This window comes from Spea bombifrons, chromosome 2 (genome assembly GCF_027358695.1).
Source record: "Spea bombifrons isolate aSpeBom1 chromosome 2, aSpeBom1.2.pri, whole genome shotgun sequence".
Classification (NCBI taxonomy): Eukaryota; Metazoa; Chordata; class Amphibia; order Anura; family Pelobatidae; genus Spea; species Spea bombifrons.
The window spans coordinates 38,792,020-38,816,845 of NC_071088.1; positions in this window are offsets into that span (position 1 = coordinate 38,792,020).

Here is a 24,826-nt window from a genome sequence, read left to right on the forward strand (position 1 = left end):
ATTGGTAGGTGGTCTCACCTGACCAGGGCTGACCAATCAGAGCGAGGTGAACCTGGGCCGGCTGCTGATTGGTCGCTGGAGTCAGCTGACTAGGCTAAGCCAATCAGGGGATGCCCCTCAGCCCTAGCGTCCTGATTGGTGGGTGTTGCCACCTGACCAGGGCTGACCAATCAGAGCGAGGGAAACCTGGGCCGGCTGCTGATTGGTCGCTGGGGTCAGCTGACTAGGCTCAGCCAATCAGGGGCTGCCCCTCAGCCCTAGCTTCCTGATTGGTGGGTGGTGTCACCTGACCAGGGCTGACCAATCAAAGCGAGAGAAACCTGGCCTGGCTGCTGATTGGTCGCTGGGGTCAGCTGACTAGGCTCAGCCAATCAGGGGCTGCCCCTCAGCCCTAGCCTCCTGATTGGTGGGTGGTGTCACCTGACCAGGGCTGACCAATCAGAGCGAGGGATTCCTAGGCCGGCTGCTGATTGGTCGCTGGGGTCAGCTGACTAGGCTCAGCCAATCAGGGGCTACCCCTCAGCCCTAGCCTGCTGATTGGTGGGTGGTGTCACCTGACCAGGGCTGACCAATCAGAGCGAAGGATTCCTGGGCCACCTGCTGATTGGTCGCTGGGATCAGCTGACTAGGCTCAGCCAATCAGGGGCTGCCCCTCAGCCCTAGCCTCCTGATTGGTGGGTGGTGTCACCTGACCAGGGCTGACCAATCAGAGCCAGGGATTTCTAGGCCGGCTGCTGATTGGTCGCTGGAGTCAGCTGACTAGGCTCAGCCAATCAGGGGCTGCCCCTCAGCCCTAGCGTCCTGATTGGTGGGTGTTGTCACCTGACCAGGGCTGACCAATCAGAGCGAGGGATTCCTAGGCCGGCTGCTGATTGGTCGCTGGGGTCAGCTGACTAGGCTCAGCCAATCAGGGGCTGCCCCTCAGCCCTAGCCTCCTGATTGGTGGGTGTTGTCACCTGACCAGGACTGACCAATCAGAGCGAGGGAAACCGGGGCCGGCTGCTGATTGGTCGCTGGGGTCAGCTGACTAGGCTCAGCCAATCAGGGGCTGCCCCTCAGCCCTAGCCTCCTGATTGGTGGGTGGTGTCACCTGACCAGGGCTGACCAATCAGAGCGAAGGATTCCTGGGCCGGCTGCTGATTGGTCGCTGGGGTCAGCTGACTAGGCTCAGCCAATCAGGGGCTGCCCCTCAGCCCTAGCCTCCTGATTGGTGGGTGGTGTCACCTGACCAGGGCTGACCAATCAGAGCGAGGGATTCCTAGGCCGGCTGCTGATTGGTCGCTGGGGTCAGCTGACTAGGCTTAGCCAATCAGGGGCTGCCCCTCAGCCCTAGCCTCCTGATTGGTGGGTGGTGTCACCTGACCAGGGCTGACCAATCAGAGCGAGGGATTCCTAGGCCGGCTGCTGATTGGTCGCTGGGGTCAGCTGACTAGGCTCAGCCAATCAGGGGCTGCCCCTCAGCCCTAGCGTCCTGATTGGTGGGTGTTGTCACCTGACCAGGGCTGACCAATCAGAGCGAGGGAAACCTGGGCCGGCTGCTGATTGGTCGCTGGGGTCAGCTGACTAGGCTCAGCCAATCAGGGGCTGCCCCTCAGCCCTAGCCTCCTGATTGGTGGGTGGTGTCACCTGACCAGGGCTGACCAATCAGAGCGAGGGATTCCTAGGCCGGCTGCTGATTGGTCGCTGGAGTCAGCTGACTAGGCTAAGCCAATCAGGGGATGCCCCTCAGCCCTAGCCTCCTGATTGGTGGGTGGTGTCACCTGACCAGGGCTGACCAATCAGAGCGAGGGATTCCTAGGCCGGCTGCTGATTGGTCGCTGGGGTCAGCTGACTAGGCTCAGCCAATCAGGGGCTGCCCCTCAGCCCTAGCTTCCTGATGGGTGGTGTCACCTGACCAGGGCTGACCAATCAAAGCGAGGGAAACCTGGCCTGGCTGCTGATTGGTCGCTGCTGATTGGTCGCTGCTGATTGGTCGCTGGAGTCAGCTGACTAGGCTAAGCCAATCAGGGGATGCCCCTCAGCCCTAGCGTCCTGATTGGTGGGTGTTGCCACCTGACCAGGGCTGACCAATCAGAGCGAGGGAAACCTGGGCCGGCTGCTGATTGGTCGCTGGGGTCAGCTGACTAGGCTCAGCCAATCAGGGGCTGCCCCTCAGCCCTAGCTTCCTGATTGGTGGGTGGTGTCACCTGACCAGGGCTGACCAATCAAAGCGAGGGAAACCTGGCCTGGCTGCTGATTGGTCGCTGGGGTCAGCTGACTAGGCTCAGCCAATCAGGGGCTGCCCCTCAGCCCTAGCCTCCTGATTGGTGGGTGGTGTCACCTGACCAGGGCTGACCAATCAGAGCGAAGGATTCCTGGGCCGGCTGCTGATTGGTCGCTGGGGTCAGCTGACTAGGCTCAGCCAATCAGGGGCTGCCCCTCAGCCCTAGCCTCCTGATTGGTGGGTGGTGTCACCTGACCAGGGCTGACCAATCAGAGCGAGGGATTCCTAGGCCGGCTGCTGATTGGTCGCTGGGGTCAGCTGACTAGGCTCAGCCAATCAGGGGCTGCCCCTCAGCCCTAGCGTCCTGATTGGTGGGTGTTGTCACCTGACCAGGGCTGACCAATCAGAGCGAGGGAAACCTGGGCTGGCTGCTGATTGGTCGCTGGGGTCAGCTGACTAGGCTCAGCCAATCAGGCGCTGCCCCTCAGCCCTAGCGTCCTGATTGGTGGGTGGTGTCACCTGACCAGGGCTGACCAATCAGAGCGAGGGATTCCTAGGCCGGCTGCTGATTGGTCGCTGGGGTCAGCTGACTAGGCTCAGCCAATCAGGGGCTGCCCCTCAGCCCTAGCCTCCTGATTGGTGGGTGTTGTCACCTGACCAGGGCTGACCAATCAGAGCGAGGGAAACCTGGGCCGGCTGCTGATTGGTCGCTGGGATCAGCTGACTAGGCTCAGCCAATCAGGGGCTGCCCCTCAGCCCTAGCCTCCTGATTGGTGGGTGGTGTCACCTGACCAGGGCTGACCAATCAGAGCGAGGGATTCCTAGGCCGGCTGCTGATTGGTCGCTGGGGTCAGCTAACTAGGCTTAGCCAATCAGGGGCTGCCCCTCAGCCCTAGCCTCCTGATTGGTGGGTGGTGTCACCTGACCAGGGCTGACCAATCAGAGCGAGGGATTCCTAGGCCGGCTGCTGATTGGTCGCTGGGGTCAGCTGACTAGGCTCAGCCAATCAGGGGCTGCCCCTCAGCCCTAGCGTCCTGATTGGTGGGTGTTGTCACCTGACCAGGGCTGACCAATCAGAGCGAGGGAAACCTGGGCCGGCTGCTGATTGGTCGCTGGGGTCAGCTGACTAGGCTCAGCCAATCAGGGGCTGCCCCTCAGCCCTAGCCTCCTGATTGGTGGGTGGTGTCACCTGACCAGGGCTGACCAATCAGAGCGAGGGATTCCTAGGCCGGCTGCTGATTGGTCGCTGGGGTCAGCTGACTAGGCTCAGCCAATCAGGGGCTGCCCCTCAGCCCTAGCCTCCTGATTGGTGGGTGGTGTCACCTGACCAGGGCTGACCAATCAGAGCGAGGGATTCCTAGGCCGGCTGCTGATTGGTCGCTGGGGTCAGCTGACTAGGCTCAGCCAATCAGGCGCTGCCCCTCAGCCCTAGCCTCCTGATTGCTTTGTATTATTATTTATGAATTATGAATTATGATTTATGAGTTATGGATTAATATTAAATTGTTAAAGGAATCCTTAATAATTGGCCCTTGAATTTACGGGCATCACGAGCGACATTACTGGTGTGGGAACGAGCCGGCAGTAGCCAGAATCAAACTCACGAGCAACGGGGTGGAAGTCGAACACCTTAACCACAACTCTAAGCCAGAGATACTGAGAGGCACCCGTCTCAGTAGCATATTGGTTTAGGTGTTACGTGATTTTAGTTTAGCTTTAGGTGATTCCCTGAGGCTTATTTTTTACGTCACTACGTAGACCAAAATTTAAGCCATATTGTCTCTGCCCCTACAAGCTACCATTCTTTAGTTTATTTAGAAGTCAGGCCAGCTGGAGGACTGTATTGTATATAGGACTGATTTTCCAAGTTTTGCCATCCAGTCTCTGTAGCCTAATGGCTAAGGTGTTGTGCATGGTACCTTGATGCCCTGAGTTCGATTCCCCTATGCTTCAACTGTGTCTGTTTTGGTTTTTAAGTAAGCACATAGACCAAAACATAAGCCATTTTGTCTTTGCCCTTGCAAGCCACCCTTCTTTAGTTTATTTAGTACATTTGTTTGGGAGTCAGGCTAGTTAAAGGGCTGTAAAAACTAAAAGATTGAAAACAGGGCCTTATACCTGTTCTCTGTGGTGCAATGGTAGAGATGTTGAATTTAGTTTTTGAGGTTTTGGGTTTAATTCACTCCAATTGATTTATTTGGTGTGTTTGTTTGGGAGGAAGGCACGCTACAAGATTGCAATGAGGTCAAAAACCAATGGATTGTTTGCAGGGGACAGGTTTGCTAGTGTCTGTAGTGTATATGCTACCCTTCTTTCGTTTATTAATTGTGTTTGTGAGGGAGACAAGCTAGGTGCCACTCCCATATGACTATGTAGAGTAATGGTTAAGGAGCTGAACCCCAGTGCTTAAGGTCCAGGGTTCAATTCCCTTGTGCTCCATCTGAACTTTCTCTGAGCTGTCTTCTACATTTTTTTGTTTGGTGAGGGAGAAAAAAGCTATTGTTAGCAACCAGGTAGACCAAAACACAAGCCACCAAGTTCATGCATTTAAATTGAATGATTTACTCAAAGGGATTTGGGTCACTCTGTCAGCATTAGCCATTTTCCCCACATTTGAATATTTATATCATCATTCACAGGCCGTACAAAATCATCAACTTAAAAATTACCCCTGCATTGTATAGTTATCCCACCATACATCCCCACATTGTGTATTGATTTATGTGATGACCCTCAGCCACCCCTACATGTAAATGAATGCCCCATTGCCCCCCACACCCTTGTGTATTGTCCTCATCCATTTTCTTTGAGAAATCCAGGTGCTGTGGTTGCAGTGGGATGTGTCCGATTGGTTGAACCTGGTCAAGTGACTCCACCAGCCAACCAGGCATTGGGATTGAGACCCGGCGGGGGTTAAGCTTCACTTGCAGCCCTTGGTTCTTTTGATGTTCATTTTCTTTGAGAAATCCAGGTGCTGTGGTTGCAGTGGGATGTGTCCAGGCCAGGGCTTATCTTTGTACAGTATTTCCCCTGTCTCTGTTTTTGCATTGCCATTGGCCCTATTCTTTTGTGTTTTAGTTGTTTTTTTCCTGCTTCCACCTTTGCTGTTACTGAAGGCACAAGGCGTCACAGACCCTATCATCTCCAATAATACTAATGTATTTTCCTTCACTTATCATGAGTAGTTCTTCTTCTTTCCATAGCTTTAACATGTCCTGTTCAATCCCTTTTCTGTTGTGTTGTGTCTTTGAAGCTAACGTTCCCTCGCTTTTAGTCTCTACCGCTTCTGCTGGGAGACTGTTCCATTTCTCTACCACTCTAGGAGTAAAACTCCTTTACATTCCATCTAAGCCTCTAACTCACTAGTTTCAGATTATGACCTTATTTAACCATATCTCCTCTTTTGAAACAAACATCCCTCCTGTGATTTGTTAAATGCCTTTAAGGATTTCCAGTATTTTCTCCAAGCTTATACATATCGAGATTCCCTAGTCTTTCCTGATCCTGAGCCTGCGTTATTCTTATCTACAATGGTAAGTTGAACATTTCCTTTCACTGTAACTCATCTAGTACTCATAGTTTCCTCAGAGAATTGTGTTGCTTCTTTACATGTAGAGATGTAGAGATACTGAGCCAAGACAGGCTTATCTTAGTCAAGCAGCAGCTGCCCCTCAGCCCTAGCATCCTGATTGGTAGGTGGTGTCACCTGACCAGGGCTGACCAATCAGAGCGAGGTGAACCTGGGCCGGCTGCTGATTGGTCGCTGGAGTCAGCTGACTAGGCTCAGCCAATCAGGGGATGCCTCTCAGCCCTAGCCTCCTGATTGGTAGGTGGTCTCACCTGACCAGGGCTGACCAATCAGAGCGAGGTGAACCTGGGCCGGCTGCTGATTGGTCGCTGGAGTCAGCTGACTAGGCTAAGCCAATCAGGGGATGCCCCTCAGTCCTAGCGTCCTGATTGGTGGGTGTTGCCACCTGACCAGGGCTGACCAATCAGAGCGAGGGAAACCTGGGCCGGCTGCTGATTGGTCGCTGGGGTCAGCTGACTAGGCTCAGCCAATCAGGGGCTGCCCCTCAGCCCTAGCTTCCTGATTGGTGGGTGGTGTCACCTGACCAGGGCTGACCAATCAAAGCGAGGGAAACCTGGCCTGGCTGCTGATTGGTCGCTGGGGTCAGCTGACTAGGCTCAGCCAATCAGGGGCTGCCCCTCAGCCCTAGCCTCCTGATTGGTGGGTGGTGTCACCTGACCAGGGCTGACCAATCAGAGCGAGGGATTCCTAGGCCGGCTGCTGATTGGTCGCTGGGGTCAGCTGACTAGGCTCAGCCAATCAGGGGCTGCCCCTCAGCCCTAGCCTGCTGATTGGTGGGTGGTGTCACCTGACCAGGGCTGACCAATCAGAGCGAGGGATTTCTAGGCCGGCTGCTGATTGGTCGCTGGAGTCAGCTGACTAGGCTCAGCCAATCAGGGGCTGCCCCTCAGCCCTAGCGTCCTGATTGGTGGGTGTTGTCACCTGACCAATCAGAGCGAGGGATTCCTAGGCCGGCTGCTGATTGGTCGCTGGGGTCAGCTGACTAGGCTCAGCCAATCAGGGGCTGCCCCTCAGCCCTAGCCTCCTGATTGGTGGGTGGTGTCACCTGACCAGGGCTGACCAATCAGAGCGAGGGATTCCTAGGCCGGCTGCTGATTGGTCGCTGGGGTCAGCTGACTAGGCTCAGCCAATCAGGGGCTGCCCCTCAGCCCTAGCGTCCTGATTGGTGGGTGTTGTCACCTGACCAGGGCTGACCAATCAGAGCGAGGGAAACCTGGGCTGGCTGCTGATTGGTCGCTGGGGTCAGCTGACTAGGCTCAGCCAATCAGGGGCTGCCCCTCAGCCCTAGCCTCCTGATTGGTGGGTGGTGTCACCTGACCAGGGCTGACCAATCAGAGCGAGGGATTCCTAGGCCGGCTGCTGATTGGTCGCTGGGGTCAGCTGACTAGGCTCAGCCAATCAGGGGCTGCCCCTCAGCCCTAGCCTCCTGATTGCTTTGTATTATTATTTATGAATTATGATTTATGAGTTATGGATTAATATTAAATTGTTAAAGGAATCCTTAATAATTGGCACTTGAATTTACGGGCATCACGAGCGACATTACTGGTGTGGGAACGAGCCGGCAGTAGCCAGAATCAAACTCACGAGCAACGGGGTGGAAGTCGAACACCTTAACCACAACTCTAAGCCAGAGATACTGAGAGGCACCCGTCTCAGTAGCATATTGGTTTAGGTGTTACGTGATTTTAGTTTAGCTTTAGGTGATTCCCTGAGGCTTATTTTTTACGTCACCACGTAGACCAAAATTTAAGCCATATTGTCTCTGCCCCTACAAGCTACCATTCTTTAGTTTATTTAGAAGTCAGGCCAGCTGGAGGACTATATTGTATATAGGACTGATTTTCCAAGCTTTGCCATCCAGTCTCTGTAGCCTAATGGCTAAGGTGTTGTGCAAGGTACCTTGACGCCCTGAGTTCAATTCCCCTATGCTTCAACTGTGTCTGTTTTGGTTTTTAAGTAAGCACATAGACCAAAACATAAGCCATTTTGTCTTTGCCCTTGCAAGCCACCCTTCTTTAGTTTATTTAGTACATTTGTTTGGGAGTCAGGCTAGTTAAAGGGCTGTAAAAACTAAAAGATTGAAAACAGGGCCTTATACCTGTTCTCTGTGGTGCAATGGTAGAGATGTTGAATTTAGTTTTTGAGGTTTTGGGTTTAATTCACTCCAATTGATTTATTTGGTGTGTTTGTTTGGGAGGAAGGCACGCTACAAGATTGCAATGAGGTCAAAAACCAATGGATTGTTTGCAGGGGACAGGTTTGCTAGTGTCTGTAGTGTATATGCTACCCTTCTTTCGTTTATTAATTGTGTTTGTGAGGGAGACAAGCTAGGTGCCACTCCCATATGACTATGTAGAGTAATGGTTAAGGAGCTGAACCCCAGTGCTTAAGGTCCAGGGTTCAATTCCCTTGTGCTCCATCTGAACTTTCTCTGAGTTGTCTTCTACATTTTTTTGTTTGGTGAGGGAGAAAAAAGCTATTGTTAGCAACCAGGTAGACCAAAACACAAGCCACCCAGTTCATGCATTTAAATTGAATGATTTACTCAAAGGGATTTGGGTCACTCTGTCAGCATTAGCCATTTTCCCCACATTTGAATATTTATATCATCATTCACAGGCCGTACAAAATCATCAACTTAAAAATTACCCCTGCATTGTATAGTTATCCCACCATACATCCCCACATTGTGTATTGATTTATGTGATGACCCTCAGCCACCCCTACATGTAAATGAATGCCCCATTGCCCCCCACACCCTTGTGTATTGTCCTCATCCATTTTCTTTGAGAAATCCAGGTGCTGTGGTTGCAGTGGGATGTGTCCGATTGGTTGAACCTGGTCAAGTGACTCCACCAGCCAACCAGGCATTGGGATTGAGACCCGGCGGGGGTTAAGCTTCACTTGCAGCCCTTGGTTCTTTTGATGTTCATTTTCTTTGAGAAATCCAGGTGCTGTGGTTGCAGTGGGATGTGTCCAGGCCAGGGCTTATCTTTGTACAGTATTTCCCCTGTCTCTGTTTTTGCATTGCCATTGGCCCTATTCTTTTGTGTTTTAGTTGTTTTTTTCCTGCTTCCACCTTTGCTGTTACTGAAGGCACAAGGCGTCACAGACCCTATCATCTCCAATAATACTAATGTATTTTCCTTCACTTATCATGAGTAGTTCTTCTTCTTTCCATAGCTTTAACATGTCCTGTTCAATCCCTTTTCTGTTGTGTTGTGTCTTTGAAGCTAACGTTCCCTCGCTTTTAGTCTCTACCGCTTCTGCTGGGAGACTGTTCCATTTCTCTACCACTCTAGGAGTAAAACTCCTTTACATTCCATCTAAGCCTCTAACTCACTAGTTTCAGATTATGACCTTGTTTAACCATATCTCCTCTTTTGAAACAAACATCCCTCCTGTGATTTGTTAAATGCCTTTAAGGATTTCCAGTATTTTCTCCAAGCTTATACATATCGAGATTCCCTAGTCTTTCCTGATCCTGAGCCTGCGTTATTCTTATCTACAATGGTAAGTTGAACATTTCCTTTCACTGTAACTCATCTAGTACTCATAGTTTCCTCAGAGAATTGTGTTGCTTCTTTACATGTAGAGATGTAGAGATACTGAGCCAAGACAGGCTTATCTTAGTCAAGCAGCAGCTGCCCCTCAGCCCTAGCATCCTGATTGGTAGGTGGTGTCACCTGACCAGGGCTGACCAATCAGAGCGAGGTGGACCTGGGCCGGCTGCTGATTGGTTGCTGGAGTCAGCTGACTAGGCTCAGCCAATCAGGGGCTGCCTCTCAGCCCTAGCCTCCTGATTGGTAGGTGGTCTCACCTGACCAGGGCTGACCAATCAGAGCGAGGTGAACCTGGGCCGGCTGCTGATTGGTCGCTGGAGTCAGCTGACTAGGCTAAGCCAATCAGGGGATGCCCCTCAGCCCTAGCGTCCTGATTGGTGGGTGTTGCCACCTGACCAGGGCTGACCAATCAGAGCGAGGGAAACCTGGGCCGGCTGCTGATTGGTCGCTGGGGTCAGCTGACTAGGCTCAGCCAATCAGGGGCTGCCCCTCAGCCCTAGCTTCCTGATTGGTGGGTGGTGTCACCTGACCAGGGCTGACCAATCAAAGCGAGAGAAACCTGGCCTGGCTGCTGATTGGTCGCTGGGGTCAGCTGACTAGGCTCAGCCAATCAGGGGCTGCCCCTCAGCCCTAGCCTCCTGATTGGTGGGTGGTGTCACCTGACCAGGGCTGACCAATCAGAGCGAGGGATTCCTAGGCCGGCTGCTGATTGGTCGCTGGGGTCAGCTGACTAGGCTCAGCCAATCAGGGGCTACCCCTCAGCCCTAGCCTGCTGATTGGTGGGTGGTGTCACCTGACCAGGGCTGACCAATCAGAGCGAAGGATTCCTGGGCCACCTGCTGATTGGTCGCTGGGATCAGCTGACTAGGCTCAGCCAATCAGGGGCTGCCCCTCAGCCCTAGCCTCCTGATTGGTGGGTGGTGTCACCTGACCAGGGCTGACCAATCAGAGCCAGGGATTTCTAGGCCGGCTGCTGATTGGTCGCTGGAGTCAGCTGACTAGGCTCAGCCAATCAGGGGCTGCCCCTCAGCCCTAGCGTCCTGATTGGTGGGTGTTGTCACCTGACCAGGGCTGACCAATCAGAGCGAGGGATTCCTAGGCCGGCTGCTGATTGGTCGCTGGGGTCAGCTGACTAGGCTCAGCCAATCAGGGGCTGCCCCTCAGCCCTAGCCTCCTGATTGGTGGGTGTTGTCACCTGACCAGGACTGACCAATCAGAGCGAGGGAAACCGGGGCCGGCTGCTGATTGGTCGCTGGGGTCAGCTGACTAGGCTCAGCCAATCAGGGGCTGCCCCTCAGCCCTAGCCTCCTGATTGGTGGGTGGTGTCACCTGACCAGGGCTGACCAATCAGAGCGAAGGATTCCTGGGCCGGCTGCTGATTGGTCGCTGGGGTCAGCTGACTAGGCTCAGCCAATCAGGGGCTGCCCCTCAGCCCTAGCCTCCTGATTGGTGGGTGGTGTCACCTGACCAGGGCTGACCAATCAGAGCGAGGGATTCCTAGGCCGGCTGCTGATTGGTCGCTGGGGTCAGCTGACTAGGCTCAGCCAATCAGGGGCTGCCCCTCAGCCCTAGCCTCCTGATTGGTGGGTGGTGTCACCTGACCAGGGCTGACCAATCAGAGCGAAGGATTCCTGGGCCGGCTGCTGATTGGTCGCTGGGGTCAGCTGACTAGGCTCAGCCAATCAGGGGCTGCCCCTCAGCCCTAGCCTCCTGATTGGTGGGTGGTGTCACCTGACCAGGGCTGACCAATCAGAGCGAGGGATTCCTAGGCCGGCTGCTGATTGGTCGCTGGGGTCAGCTGACTAGGCTCAGCCAATCAGGGGCTGCCCCTCAGCCCTAGCGTCCTGATTGGTGGGTGTTGTCACCTGACCAGGGCTGACCAATCAGAGCGAGGGAAACCTGGGCTGGCTGCTGATTGGTCGCTGGGGTCAGCTGACTAGGCTCAGCCAATCAGGCGCTGCCCCTCAGCCCTAGCGTCCTGATTGGTGGGTGGTGTCACCTGACCAGGGCTGACCAATCAGAGCGAGGGATTCCTAGGCCGGCTGCTGATTGGTCGCTGGGGTCAGCTGACTAGGCTCAGCCAATCAGGGGCTGCCCCTCAGCCCTAGCCTCCTGATTGGTGGGTGTTGTCACCTGACCAGGGCTGACCAATCAGAGCGAGGGAAACCTGGGCCGGCTGCTGATTGGTCGCTGGGATCAGCTGACTAGGCTCAGCCAATCAGGGGCTGCCCCTCAGCCCTAGCCTCCTGATTGGTGGGTGGTGTCACCTGACCAGGGCTGACCAATCAGAGCGAGGGATTCCTAGGCCGGCTGCTGATTGGTCGCTGGGGTCAGCTAACTAGGCTTAGCCAATCAGGGGCTGCCCCTCAGCCCTAGCCTCCTGATTGGTGGGTGGTGTCACCTGACCAGGGCTGACCAATCAGAGCGAGGGATTCCTAGGCCGGCTGCTGATTGGTCGCTGGGGTCAGCTGACTAGGCTCAGCCAATCAGGGGCTGCCCCTCAGCCCTAGCGTCCTGATTGGTGGGTGTTGTCACCTGACCAGGGCTGACCAATCAGAGCGAGGGAAACCTGGGCCGGCTGCTGATTGGTCGCTGGGGTCAGCTGACTAGGCTCAGCCAATCAGGGGCTGCCCCTCAGCCCTAGCCTCCTGATTGGTGGGTGGTGTCACCTGACCAGGGCTGACCAATCAGAGCGAGGGATTCCTAGGCCGGCTGCTGATTGGTCGCTGGGGTCAGCTGACTAGGCTCAGCCAATCAGGGGCTGCCCCTCAGCCCTAGCCTCCTGATTGGTGGGTGGTGTCACCTGACCAGGGCTGACCAATCAGAGCGAGGGATTCCTAGGCCGGCTGCTGATTGGTCGCTGGGGTCAGCTGACTAGGCTCAGCCAATCAGGCGCTGCCCCTCAGCCCTAGCCTCCTGATTGCTTTGTATTATTATTTATGAATTATGAATTATGATTTATGAGTTATGGATTAATATTAAATTGTTAAAGGAATCCTTAATAATTGGCCCTTGAATTTACGGGCATCACGAGCGACATTACTGGTGTGGGAACGAGCCGGCAGTAGCCAGAATCAAACTCACGAGCAACGGGGTGGAAGTCGAACACCTTAACCACAACTCTAAGCCAGAGATACTGAGAGGCACCCGTCTCAGTAGCATATTGGTTTAGGTGTTACGTGATTTTAGTTTAGCTTTAGGTGATTCCCTGAGGCTTATTTTTTACGTCACTACGTAGACCAAAATTTAAGCCATATTGTCTCTGCCCCTACAAGCTACCATTCTTTAGTTTATTTAGAAGTCAGGCCAGCTGGAGGACTGTATTGTATATAGGACTGATTTTCCAAGTTTTGCCATCCAGTCTCTGTAGCCTAATGGCTAAGGTGTTGTGCATGGTACCTTGATGCCCTGAGTTCAATTCCCCTATGCTTCAACTGTGTCTGTTTTGGTTTTTAAGTAAGCACATAGACCAAAACATAAGCCATTTTGTCTTTGCCCTTGCAAGCCACCCTTCTTTAGTTTATTTAGTACATTTGTTTGGGAGTCAGGCTAGTTAAAGGGCTGTAAAAACTAAAAGATTGAAAACAGGGCCTTATACCTGTTCTCTGTGGTGCAATGGTAGAGATGTTGAATTTAGTTTTTGAGGTTTTGGGTTTAATTCACTCCAATTGATTTATTTGGTGTGTTTGTTTGGGAGGAAGGCACGCTACAAGATTGCAATGAGGTCAAAAACCAATGGATTGTTTGCAGGGGACAGGTTTGCTAGTGTCTGTAGTGTATATGCTACCCTTCTTTCGTTTATTAATTGTGTTTGTGAGGGAGACAAGCTAGGTGCCACTCCCATATGACTATGTAGAGTAATGGTTAAGGAGCTGAACCCCAGTGCTTAAGGTCCAGGGTTCAATTCCCTTGTGCTCCATCTGAACTTTCTCTGAGTTGTCTTCTACATTTTTTTGTTTGGTGAGGGAGAAAAAAGCTATTGTTAGCAACCAGGTAGACCAAAACACAAGCCACCCAGTTCATGCATTTAAATTGAATGATTTACTCAAAGGGATTTGGGTCACTCTGTCAGCATTAGCCATTTTCCCCACATTTGAATATTTATATCATCATTCACAGGCCGTACAAAATCATCAACTTAAAAATTACCCCTGCATTGTATAGTTATCCCACCATACATCCCCACATTGTGTATTGATTTATGTGATGACCCTCAGCCACCCCTACATGTAAATGAATGCCCCATTGCCCCCCACACCCTTGTGTATTGTCCTCATCCATTTTCTTTGAGAAATCCAGGTGCTGTGGTTGCAGTGGGATGTGTCCGATTGGTTGAACCTGGTCAAGTGACTCCACCAGCCAACCAGGCATTGGGATTGAGACCCGGCGGGGGTTAAGCTTCACTTGCAGCCCTTGGTTCTTTTGATGTTCATTTTCTTTGAGAAATCCAGGTGCTGTGGTTGCAGTGGGATGTGTCCAGGCCAGGGCTTATCTTTGTACAGTATTTCCCCTGTCTCTGTTTTTGCATTGCCATTGGCCCTATTCTTTTGTGTTTTAGTTGTTTTTTTCCTGCTTCCACCTTTGCTGTTACTGAAGGCACAAGGCGTCACAGACCCTATCATCTCCAATAATACTAATGTATTTTCCTTCACTTATCATGAGTAGTTCTTCTTCTTTCCATAGCTTTAACATGTCCTGTTCAATCCCTTTTCTGTTGTGTTGTGTCTTTGAAGCTAACGTTCCCTCGCTTTTAGTCTCTACCGCTTCTGCTGGGAGACTGTTCCATTTCTCTACCACTCTAGGAGTAAAACTCCTTTACATTCCATCTAAGCCTCTAACTCACTAGTTTCAGATTATGACCTTGTTTAACCATATCTCCTCTTTTGAAACAAACATCCCTCCTGTGATTTGTTAAATGCCTTTAAGGATTTCCAGTATTTTCTCCAAGCTTATACATATCGAGATTCCCTAGTCTTTCCTGATCCTGAGCCTGCGTTATTCTTATCTACAATGGTAAGTTGAACATTTCCTTTCACTGTAACTCATCTAGTACTCATAGTTTCCTCAGAGAATTGTGTTGCTTCTTTACATGTAGAGATGTAGAGATACTGAGCCAAGACAGGCTTATCTTAGTCAAGCAGCAGCTGCCCCTCAGCCCTAGCATCCTGATTGGTAGGTGGTGTCACCTGACCAGGGCTGACCAATCAGAGCGAGGTGGACCTGGGCCGGCTGCTGATTGGTTGCTGGAGTCAGCTGACTAGGCTCAGCCAATCAGGGGCTGCCTCTCAGCCCTAGCCTCCTGATTGGTAGGTGGTCTCACCTGACCAGGGCTGACCAATCAGAGCGAGGTGAACCTGGGCCGGCTGCTGATTGGTCGCTGGAGTCAGCTGACTAGGCTAAGCCAATCAGGGGATGCCCCTCAGCCCTAGCGTCCTGATTGGTGGGTGTTGCCACCTGACCAGGGCTGACCAATCAGAGCGAGGGAAACCTGGGCCGGCTGCTGATTGGTCGCTGGGGTCAGCTGACTAGGCTCAGCCAATCAGGGGCTGCCCCTCAGCCCTAGCTTCCTGATTGGTGGGTGGTGTCACCTGACCAGGGCTGACCAATCAAAGCGAGAGAAACCTGGCCTGGCTGCTGATTGGTCGCTGGGGTCAGCTGACTAGGCTCAGCCAATCAGGGGCTGCCCCTCAGCCCTAGCCTCCTGATTGGTGGGTGGTGTCACCTGACCAGGGCTGACCAATCAGAGCGAGGGATTCCTAGGCCGGCTGCTGATTGGTCGCTGGGGTCAGCTGACTAGGCTCAGCCAATCAGGGGCTACCCCTCAGCCCTAGCCTGCTGATTGGTGGGTGGTGTCACCTGACCAGGGCTGACCAATCAGAGCGAAGGATTCCTGGGCCACCTGCTGATTGGTCGCTGGGATCAGCTGACTAGGCTCAGCCAATCAGGGGCTGCCCCTCAGCCCTAGCCTCCTGATTGGTGGGTGGTGTCACCTGACCAGGGCTGACCAATCAGAGCCAGGGATTTCTAGGCCGGCTGCTGATTGGTCGCTGGAGTCAGCTGACTAGGCTCAGCCAATCAGGGGCTGCCCCTCAGCCCTAGCGTCCTGATTGGTGGGTGTTGTCACCTGACCAGGGCTGACCAATCAGAGCGAGGGATTCCTAGGCCGGCTGCTGATTGGTCGCTGGGGTCAGCTGACTAGGCTCAGCCAATCAGGGGCTGCCCCTCAGCCCTAGCCTCCTGATTGGTGGGTGTTGTCACCTGACCAGGACTGACCAATCAGAGCGAGGGAAACCGGGGCCGGCTGCTGATTGGTCGCTGGGGTCAGCTGACTAGGCTCAGCCAATCAGGGGCTGCCCCTCAGCCCTAGCCTCCTGATTGGTGGGTGGTGTCACCTGACCAGGGCTGACCAATCAGAGCGAAGGATTCCTGGGCCGGCTGCTGATTGGTCGCTGGGGTCAGCTGACTAGGCTCAGCCAATCAGGGGCTGCCCCTCAGCCCTAGCCTCCTGATTGGTGGGTGGTGTCACCTGACCAGGGCTGACCAATCAGAGCGAGGGATTCCTAGGCCGGCTGCTGATTGGTCGCTGGGGTCAGCTGACTAGGCTCAGCCAATCAGGGGCTGCCCCTCAGCCCTAGCCTCCTGATTGGTGGGTGGTGTCACCTGACCAGGGCTGACCAATCAGAGCGAAGGATTCCTGGGCCGGCTGCTGATTGGTCGCTGGGGTCAGCTGACTAGGCTCAGCCAATCAGGGGCTGCCCCTCAGCCCTAGCCTCCTGATTGGTGGGTGGTGTCACCTGACCAGGGCTGACCAATCAGAGCGAGGGATTCCTAGGCCGGCTGCTGATTGGTCGCTGGGGTCAGCTGACTAGGCTCAGCCAATCAGGGGCTGCCCCTCAGCCCTAGCGTCCTGATTGGTGGGTGTTGTCACCTGACCAGGGCTGACCAATCAGAGCGAGGGAAACCTGGGCTGGCTGCTGATTGGTCGCTGGGGTCAGCTGACTAGGCTCAGCCAATCAGGCGCTGCCCCTCAGCCCTAGCGTCCTGATTGGTGGGTGGTGTCACCTGACCAGGGCTGACCAATCAGAGCGAGGGATTCCTAGGCCGGCTGCTGATTGGTCGCTGGGGTCAGCTGACTAGGCTCAGCCAATCAGGGGCTGCCCCTCAGCCCTAGCCTCCTGATTGGTGGGTGTTGTCACCTGACCAGGGCTGACCAATCAGAGCGAGGGAAACCTGGGCCGGCTGCTGATTGGTCGCTGGGATCAGCTGACTAGGCTCAGCCAATCAGGGGCTGCCCCTCAGCCCTAGCCTCCTGATTGGTGGGTGGTGTCACCTGACCAGGGCTGACCAATCAGAGCGAGGGATTCCTAGGCCGGCTGCTGATTGGTCGCTGGGGTCAGCTAACTAGGCTTAGCCAATCAGGGGCTGCCCCTCAGCCCTAGCCTCCTGATTGGTGGGTGGTGTCACCTGACCAGGGCTGACCAATCAGAGCGAGGGATTCCTAGGCCGGCTGCTGATTGGTCGCTGGGGTCAGCTGACTAGGCTCAGCCAATCAGGGGCTGCCCCTCAGCCCTAGCGTCCTGATTGGTGGGTGTTGTCACCTGACCAGGGCTGACCAATCAGAGCGAGGGAAACCTGGGCCGGCTGCTGATTGGTCGCTGGGGTCAGCTGACTAGGCTCAGCCAATCAGGGGCTGCCCCTCAGCCCTAGCCTCCTGATTGGTGGGTGGTGTCACCTGACCAGGGCTGACCAATCAGAGCGAGGGATTCCTAGGCCGGCTGCTGATTGGTCGCTGGGGTCAGCTGACTAGGCTCAGCCAATCAGGGGCTGCCCCTCAGCCCTAGCCTCCTGATTGGTGGGTGGTGTCACCTGACCAGGGCTGACCAATCAGAGCGAGGGATTCCTAGGCCGGCTGCTGATTGGTCGCTGGGGTCAGCTGACTAGGCTCAGCCAATCAGGCGCTGCCCCTCAGCCCTAGCCTCCTGATTGCTTTGTATTATTATTTATGAATTATGAATTATGATTTATGAGTTATGGATTAATATTAAATTGTTAAAGGAATCCTTAATAATTGGCCCTTGAATTTACGGGCATCACGAGCGACATTACTGGTGTGGGAACGAGCCGGCAGTAGCCAGAATCAAACTCACGAGCAACGGGGTGGAAGTCGAACACCTTAACCACAACTCTAAGCCAGAGATACTGAGAGGCACCCGTCTCAGTAGCATATTGGTTTAGGTGTTACGTGATTTTAGTTTAGCTTTAGGTGATTCCCTGAGGCTTATTTTTTACGTCACTACGTAGACCAAAATTTAAGCCATATTGTCTCTGCCCCTACAAGCTACCATTCTTTAGTTTATTTAGAAGTCAGGCCAGCTGGAGGACTGTATTGTATATAGGACTGATTTTCCAAGTTTTGCCATCCAGTCTCTGTAGCCTAATGGCTAAGGTGTTGTGCATGGTACCTTGATGCCCTGAGTTCAATTCCCCTATGCTTCAACTGTGTCTGTTTTGGTTTTTAAGTAAGCACATAGACCAAAACATAAGCCATTTTGTCTTTGCCCTTGCAAGCCACCCTTCTTTAGTTTATTTAGTACATTTGTTTGGGAGTCAGGCTAGTTAAAGGGCTGTAAAAACTAAAAGATTGAAAACAGGGCCTTATACCTGTTCTCTGTGGTGCAATGGTAGAGATGTTGAATTTAGTTTTTGAGGTTTTGGGTTTAATTCACTCCAATTGATTTATTTGGTGTGTTTGTTTGGGAGGAAGGCACGCTACAAGATTGCAATGAGGTCAAAAACCAATGGATTGTTTGCAGGGGACAGGTTTGCTAGTGTCTGTAGTGTATATGCTACCCTTCTTTCGTTTATTAATTGTGTTTGTGAGGGAGACAAGCTAGGTGCCACTCCCATATGACTATGTAGAGTAATGGTTAAGGAGCTGAACCCCAGTGCTTAAGGTCCAGGGTTCAATTCCCTTGTGCTCCATCTGAACTTTCTCTGAGCTGTCTTCTACATTTTTTTGTTTGGTGAGGGAGAAAAAAGCTATTGTTAGCAACCAGGTAGACCAAAACACAAGCCACCAAGTTCATGCATTTAAATTGAATGATTTACTCAAAGGGATTTGGGTCACTCTGTCAGCATTAGCCATTTTCCCCACATTTGAATATTTATATCATCATTCACAGGCCGTACAAAATCATCAACTTAAAAATTACCCCTGCATTGTATAGTTATCCCACCATACATCCCCACATTGTGTATTGATTTATGTGATGACCCTCAGCCACCCCTACATGTAAATGAATGCCCCATTGCCCCCCACACCCTTGTGTATTGTCCTCATCCATTTTCTTTGAGAAATCCAGGTGCTGTGGTTGCAGTGGGATGTGTCCGATTGGTTGAACCTGGTCAAGTGACTCCACCAGCCAACCAGGCATTGGGATTGAGACCCGGCGGGGGTTAAGCTTCACTTGCAGCCCTTGGTTCTTTTGATGTTCATTTTCTTTGAGAAATCCAGGTGCTGTGGTTGCAGTGGGATGTGTCCAGGCCAGGGCTTATCTTTGTACAGTATTTCCCCTGTCTCTGTTTTTGCATTGCCATTGGCCCTATTCTTTTGTGTTTTAGTTGTTTTTTTCCTGCTTCCACCTTTGCTGTTACTGAAGGCACAAGGCGTCACAGACCCTATCATCTCCAATAATACTAATGTATTTTCCTTCACTTATCATGAGTAGTTCTTCTTCTTTCCATAGCTTTAACATGTCCTGTTCAATCCCTTTTCTGTTGTGTTGTGTCTTTGAAGCTAACGTTCCCTCGCTTTTAGTCTCTACCGCTTCTGCTGGGAGACTGTTCCATTTCTCTACCACTCTAGGAGTAAAACTCCTTTACATTCCATCTAAGCCTCTAACTCACTAGTTTCAGATTATGACCTTATTTAACCATATCTCCTCTTTTGAAACAAACATCCCTCCTGTGATTTGTTAAATGCCTTTAAGGATTTCCAGTATTTTCTCCAAGCTTATACATATCGAGATTCCCTAGTCTTTCCTGATCCTGAGCCTGCGTTATTCTTATCTACAATGGTAAGTTGAACATTTCCTTTCACTGTAACTCATCTAGTACTCATAGTTTCCTCAGAGAATTGTGTTGCTTCTTTACATGTAGAGATGTAGAGATACTGAGCCAAGACAGGCTTATCTTAGTCAAGCAGCAGCTGCCCCTCAGCCCTAGCATCCTGATTGGTAGGTGGTGTCACCTGACCAGGGCTGACCAATCAGAGCGAGGTGAACCTGGGCCGGCTGCTGATTGGTCGCTGGAGTCAGCTGACTAGGCTCAGCCAATCAGGGGATGCCTCTCAGCCCTAGCCTCCTGATTGGTAGGTGGTCTCACCTGACCAGGGCTGACCAATCAGAGCGAGGTGAACCTGGGCCGGCTGCTGATTGGTCGCTGGAGTCAGCTGACTAGGCTAAGCCAATCAGGGGATGCCCCTCAGTCCTAGCGTCCTGATTGGTGGGTGTTGCCACCTGACCAGGGCTGACCAATCAGAGCGAGGGAAACCTGGGCCGGCTGCTGATTGGTCGCTGGGGTCAGCTGACTAGGCTCAGCCAATCAGGGGCTGCCCCTCAGCCCTAGCTTCCTGATTGGTGGGTGGTGTCACCTGACCAGGGCTGACCAATCAAAGCGAGGGAAACCTGGCCTGGCTGCTGATTGGTCGCTGGGGTCAGCTGACTAGGCTCAGCCAATCAGGGGCTGCCCCAAGCCCTAGCCTCCTGATTGGTGGGTGGTGTCACCTGACCAGGGCTGACCAATCAGAGCGAGGGATTCCTAGGCCGGCTGCTGATTGGTCGCTGGGGTCAGCTGACTAGGCTCAGCCAATCAGGGGCTGCCCCTCAGCCCTAGCCTGCTGATTGGTGGGTGGTGTCACCTGACCAGGGCTGACCAATCAGAGCGAGGGATTTCTAGGCCGGCTGCTGATTGGTCGCTGGAGTCAGCTGACTAGGCTCAGCCAATCAGGGGCTGCCCCTCAGCCCTAGCGTCCTGATTGGTGGGTGTTGTCACCTGACCAATCAGAGCGAGGGATTCCTAGGCCGGCTGCTGATTGGTCGCTGGGGTCAGCTGACTAGGCTCAGCCAATCAGGGGCTGCCCCTCAGCCCTAGCCTCCTGATTGGTGGGTGGTGTCACCTGACCAGGGCTGACCAATCAGAGCGAGGGATTCCTAGGCCGGCTGCTGATTGGTCGCTGGGGTCAGCTGACTAGGCTCAGCCAATCAGGGGCTGCCCCTCAGCCCTAGCGTCCTGATTGGTGGGTGTTGTCACCTGACCAGGGCTGACCAATCAGAGCGAGGGAAACCTGGGCTGGCTGCTGATTGGTCGCTGGGGTCAGCTGACTAGGCTCAGCCAATCAGGGGCTGCCCCTCAGCCCTAGCCTCCTGATTGGTGGGTGGTGTCACCTGACCAGGGCTGACCAGTCAGAGCGAGGGATTCCTAGGCCGGCTGCTGATTGGTCGCTGGGGTCAGCTGACTAGGCTCAGCCAATCAGGGGCTGCCCCTCAGCCCTAGCCTCCTGATTGCTTTGTATTATTATTTATGAATTATGATTTATGAGTTATGGATTAATATTAAATTGTTAAAGGAATCCTTAATAATTGGCACTTGAATTTACGGGCATCACGAGCGACATTACTGGTGTGGGAACGAGCCGGCAGTAGCCAGAATCAAACTCACGAGCAACGGGGTGGAAGTCGAACACCTTAACCACAACTCTAAGCCAGAGATACTGAGAGGCACCCGTCTCAGTAGCATATTGGTTTAGGTGTTACGTGATTTTAGTTTAGCTTTAGGTGATTCCCTGAGGCTTATTTTTTACGTCACCACGTAGACCAAAATTTAAGCCATATTGTCTCTGCCCCTACAAGCTACCATTCTTTAGTTTATTTAGAAGTCAGGCCAGCTGGAGGACTATATTGTATATAGGACTGATTTTCCAAGCTTTGCCATCCAGTCTCTGTAGCCTAATGGCTAAGGTGTTGTGCAAGGTACCTTGACGCCCTGAGTTCAATTCCCCTATGCTTCAACTGTGTCTGTTTTGGTTTTTAAGTAAGCACATAGACCAAAACATAAGCCATTTTGTCTTTGCCCTTGCAAGCCACCCTTCTTTAGTTTATTTAGTACATTTGTTTGGGAGTCAGGCTAGTTAAAGGGCTGTAAAAACTAAAAGATTGAAAACAGGGCCTTATACCTGTTCTCTGTGGTGCAATGGTAGAGATGTTGAATTTAGTTTTTGAGGTTTTGGGTTTAATTCACTCCAATTGATTTATTTGGTGTGTTTGTTTGGGAGGAAGGCACGCTACAAGATTGCAATGAGGTCAAAAACCAATGGATTGTTTGCAGGGGACAGGTTTGCTAGTGTCTGTAGTGTATATGCTACCCTTCTTTCGTTTATTAATTGTGTTTGTGAGGGAGACAAGCTAGGTGCCACTCCCATATGACTATGTAGAGTAATGGTTAAGGAGCTGAACCCCAGTGTTTAAGGTCCAGGGTTCAATTCCCTTGTGCTCCATCTGAACTTTCTCTGAGCTGTCTTCTACATTTTTTTGTTTGGTGAGGGAGAAAAAAGCTATTGTTAGCAACCAGGTAGACCAAAACACAAGCCACCAAGTTCATGCATTTAAATTGAATGATTTACTCAAAGGGATTTGGGTCACTCTGTCAGCATTAGCCATTTTCCCCACATTTGAATATTTATATCATCATTCACAGGCCGTACAAAATCATCAACTTAAAAATTACCCCTGCATTGTATAGTTATCCCACCATACATCCCCACATTGTGTATTGATTTATGTGATGACCCTCAGCCACCCCTACATGTAAATGAATGCCCCATTGCCCCCCACACCCTTGTGTATTGTCCTCATCCATTTTCTTTGAGAAATCCAGGTGCTGTGGTTGCAGTGGGATGTGTCCGATTGGTTGAACCTGGTCAAGTGACTCCACCAGCCAACCAGGCATTGGGATTGAGACCCGGCGGGGGTTAAGCTTCACTTGCAGCCCTTGGTTCTTTTGATGTTCATTTTCTTTGAGAAATCCAGGTGCTGTGGTTGCAGTGGGATGTGTCCAGGCCAGGGCTTATCTTTGTACAGTATTTCCCCTGTCTCTGTTTTTGCATTGCCATTGGCCCTATTCTTTTGTGTTTTAGTTGTTTTTTTCCTGCTTCCACCTTTGCTGTTACTGAAGGCACAAGGCGTCACAGACCCTATCATCTCCAATAATACTAATGTATTTTCCTTCACTTATCATGAGTAGTTCTTCTTCTTTCCATAGCTTTAACATGTCCTGTTCAATCCCTTTTCTGTTGTGTTGTGTCTTTGAAGCTAACGTTCCCTCGCTTTTAGTCTCTACCGCTTCTGCTGGGAGACTGTTCCATTTCTCTACCACTCTAGGAGTAAAACTCCTTTACATTCCATCTAAGCCTCTAACTCACTAGTTTCAGATTATGACCTTATTTAACCATATCTCCTCTTTTGAAACAAACATCCCTCCTGTGATTTGTTAAATGCCTTTAAGGATTTCCAGTATTTTCTCCAAGCTTATACATATCGAGATTCCCTAGTCTTTCCTGATCCTGAGCCTGCGTTATTCTTATCTACAATGGTAAGTTGAACATTTCCTTTCACTGTAACTCATCTAGTACTCATAGTTTCCTCAGAGAATTGTGTTGCTTCTTTACATGTAGAGATGTAGAGATACTGAGCCAAGACAGGCTTATCTTAGTCAAGCAGCAGCTGCCCCTCAGCCCTAGCATCCTGATTGGTAGGTGGTGTCACCTGACCAGGGCTGACCAATCAGAGCGAGGTGAACCTGGGCCGGCTGCTGATTGGTCGCTGGAGTCAGCTGACTAGGCTCAGCCAATCAGGGGATGCCTCTCAGCCCTAGCCTCCTGATTGGTAGGTGGTCTCACCTGACCAGGGCTGACCAATCAGAGCGAGGTGAACCTGGGCCGGCTGCTGATTGGTCGCTGGAGTCAGCTGACTAGGCTAAGCCAATCAGGGGATGCCCCTCAGTCCTAGCGTCCTGATTGGTGGGTGTTGCCACCTGACCAGGGCTGACCAATCAGAGCGAGGGAAACCTGGGCCGGCTGCTGATTGGTCGCTGGGGTCAGCTGACTAGGCTCAGCCAATCAGGGGCTGCCCCTCAGCCCTAGCTTCCTGATTGGTGGGTGGTGTCACCTGACCAGGGCTGACCAATCAAAGCGAGGGAAACCTGGCCTGGCTGCTGATTGGTCGCTGGGGTCAGCTGACTAGGCTCAGCCAATCAGGGGCTGCCCCTCAGCCCTAGCCTCCTGATTGGTGGGTGGTGTCACCTGACCAGGGCTGACCAATCAGAGCGAGGGATTCCTAGGCCGGCTGCTGATTGGTCGCTGGGGTCAGCTGACTAGGCTCAGCCAATCAGGGGCTGCCCCTCAGCCCTAGCCTGCTGATTGGTGGGTGGTGTCACCTGACCAGGGCTGACCAATCAGAGCGAGGGATTTCTAGGCCGGCTGCTGATTGGTCGCTGGAGTCAGCTGACTAGGCTCAGCCAATCAGGGGCTGCCCCTCAGCCCTAGCGTCCTGATTGGTGGGTGTTGTCACCTGACCAATCAGAGCGAGGGATTCCTAGGCCGGCTGCTGATTGGTCGCTGGGGTCAGCTGACTAGGCTCAGCCAATCAGGGGCTGCCCCTCAGCCCTAGCCTCCTGATTGGTGGGTGGTGTCACCTGACCAGGGCTGACCAATCAGAGCGAAGGATTCCTGGGCCGGCTGCTGATTGGTCGCTGGGGTCAGCTGACTAGGCTCAGCCAATCAGGGGCTGCCCCTCAGCCCTAGCCTCCTGATTGGTGGGTGGTGTCACCTGACCAGGGCTGACCAATCAGAGCGAGGGATTCCTAGGCCGGCTGCTGATTGGTCGCTGGGGTCAGCTGACTAGGCTCAGCCAATCAGGGGCTGCCCCTCAGCCCTAGCGTCCTGATTGGTGGGTGTTGTCACCTGACCAGGGCTGACCAATCAGAGCGAGGGAAACCTGGGCTGGCTGCTGATTGGTCGCTGGGGTCAGCTGACTAGGCTCAGCCAATCAGGGGCTGCCCCTCAGCCCTAGCCTCCTGATTGGTGGGTGGTGTCACCTGACCAGGGCTGACCAATCAGAGCGAGGGATTCCTAGGCCGGCTGCTGATTGGTCGCTGGGGTCAGCTGACTAGGCTCAGCCAATCAGGGGCTGCCCCTCAGCCCTAGCCTCCTGATTGCTTTGTATTATTATTTATGAATTATGATTTATGAGTTATGGATTAATATTAAATTGTTAAAGGAATCCTTAATAATTGGCACTTGAATTTACGGGCATCACGAGCGACATTACTGGTGTGGGAACGAGCCGGCAGTAGCCAGAATCAAACTCACGAGCAACGGGGTGGAAGTCGAACACCTTAACCACAACTCTAAGC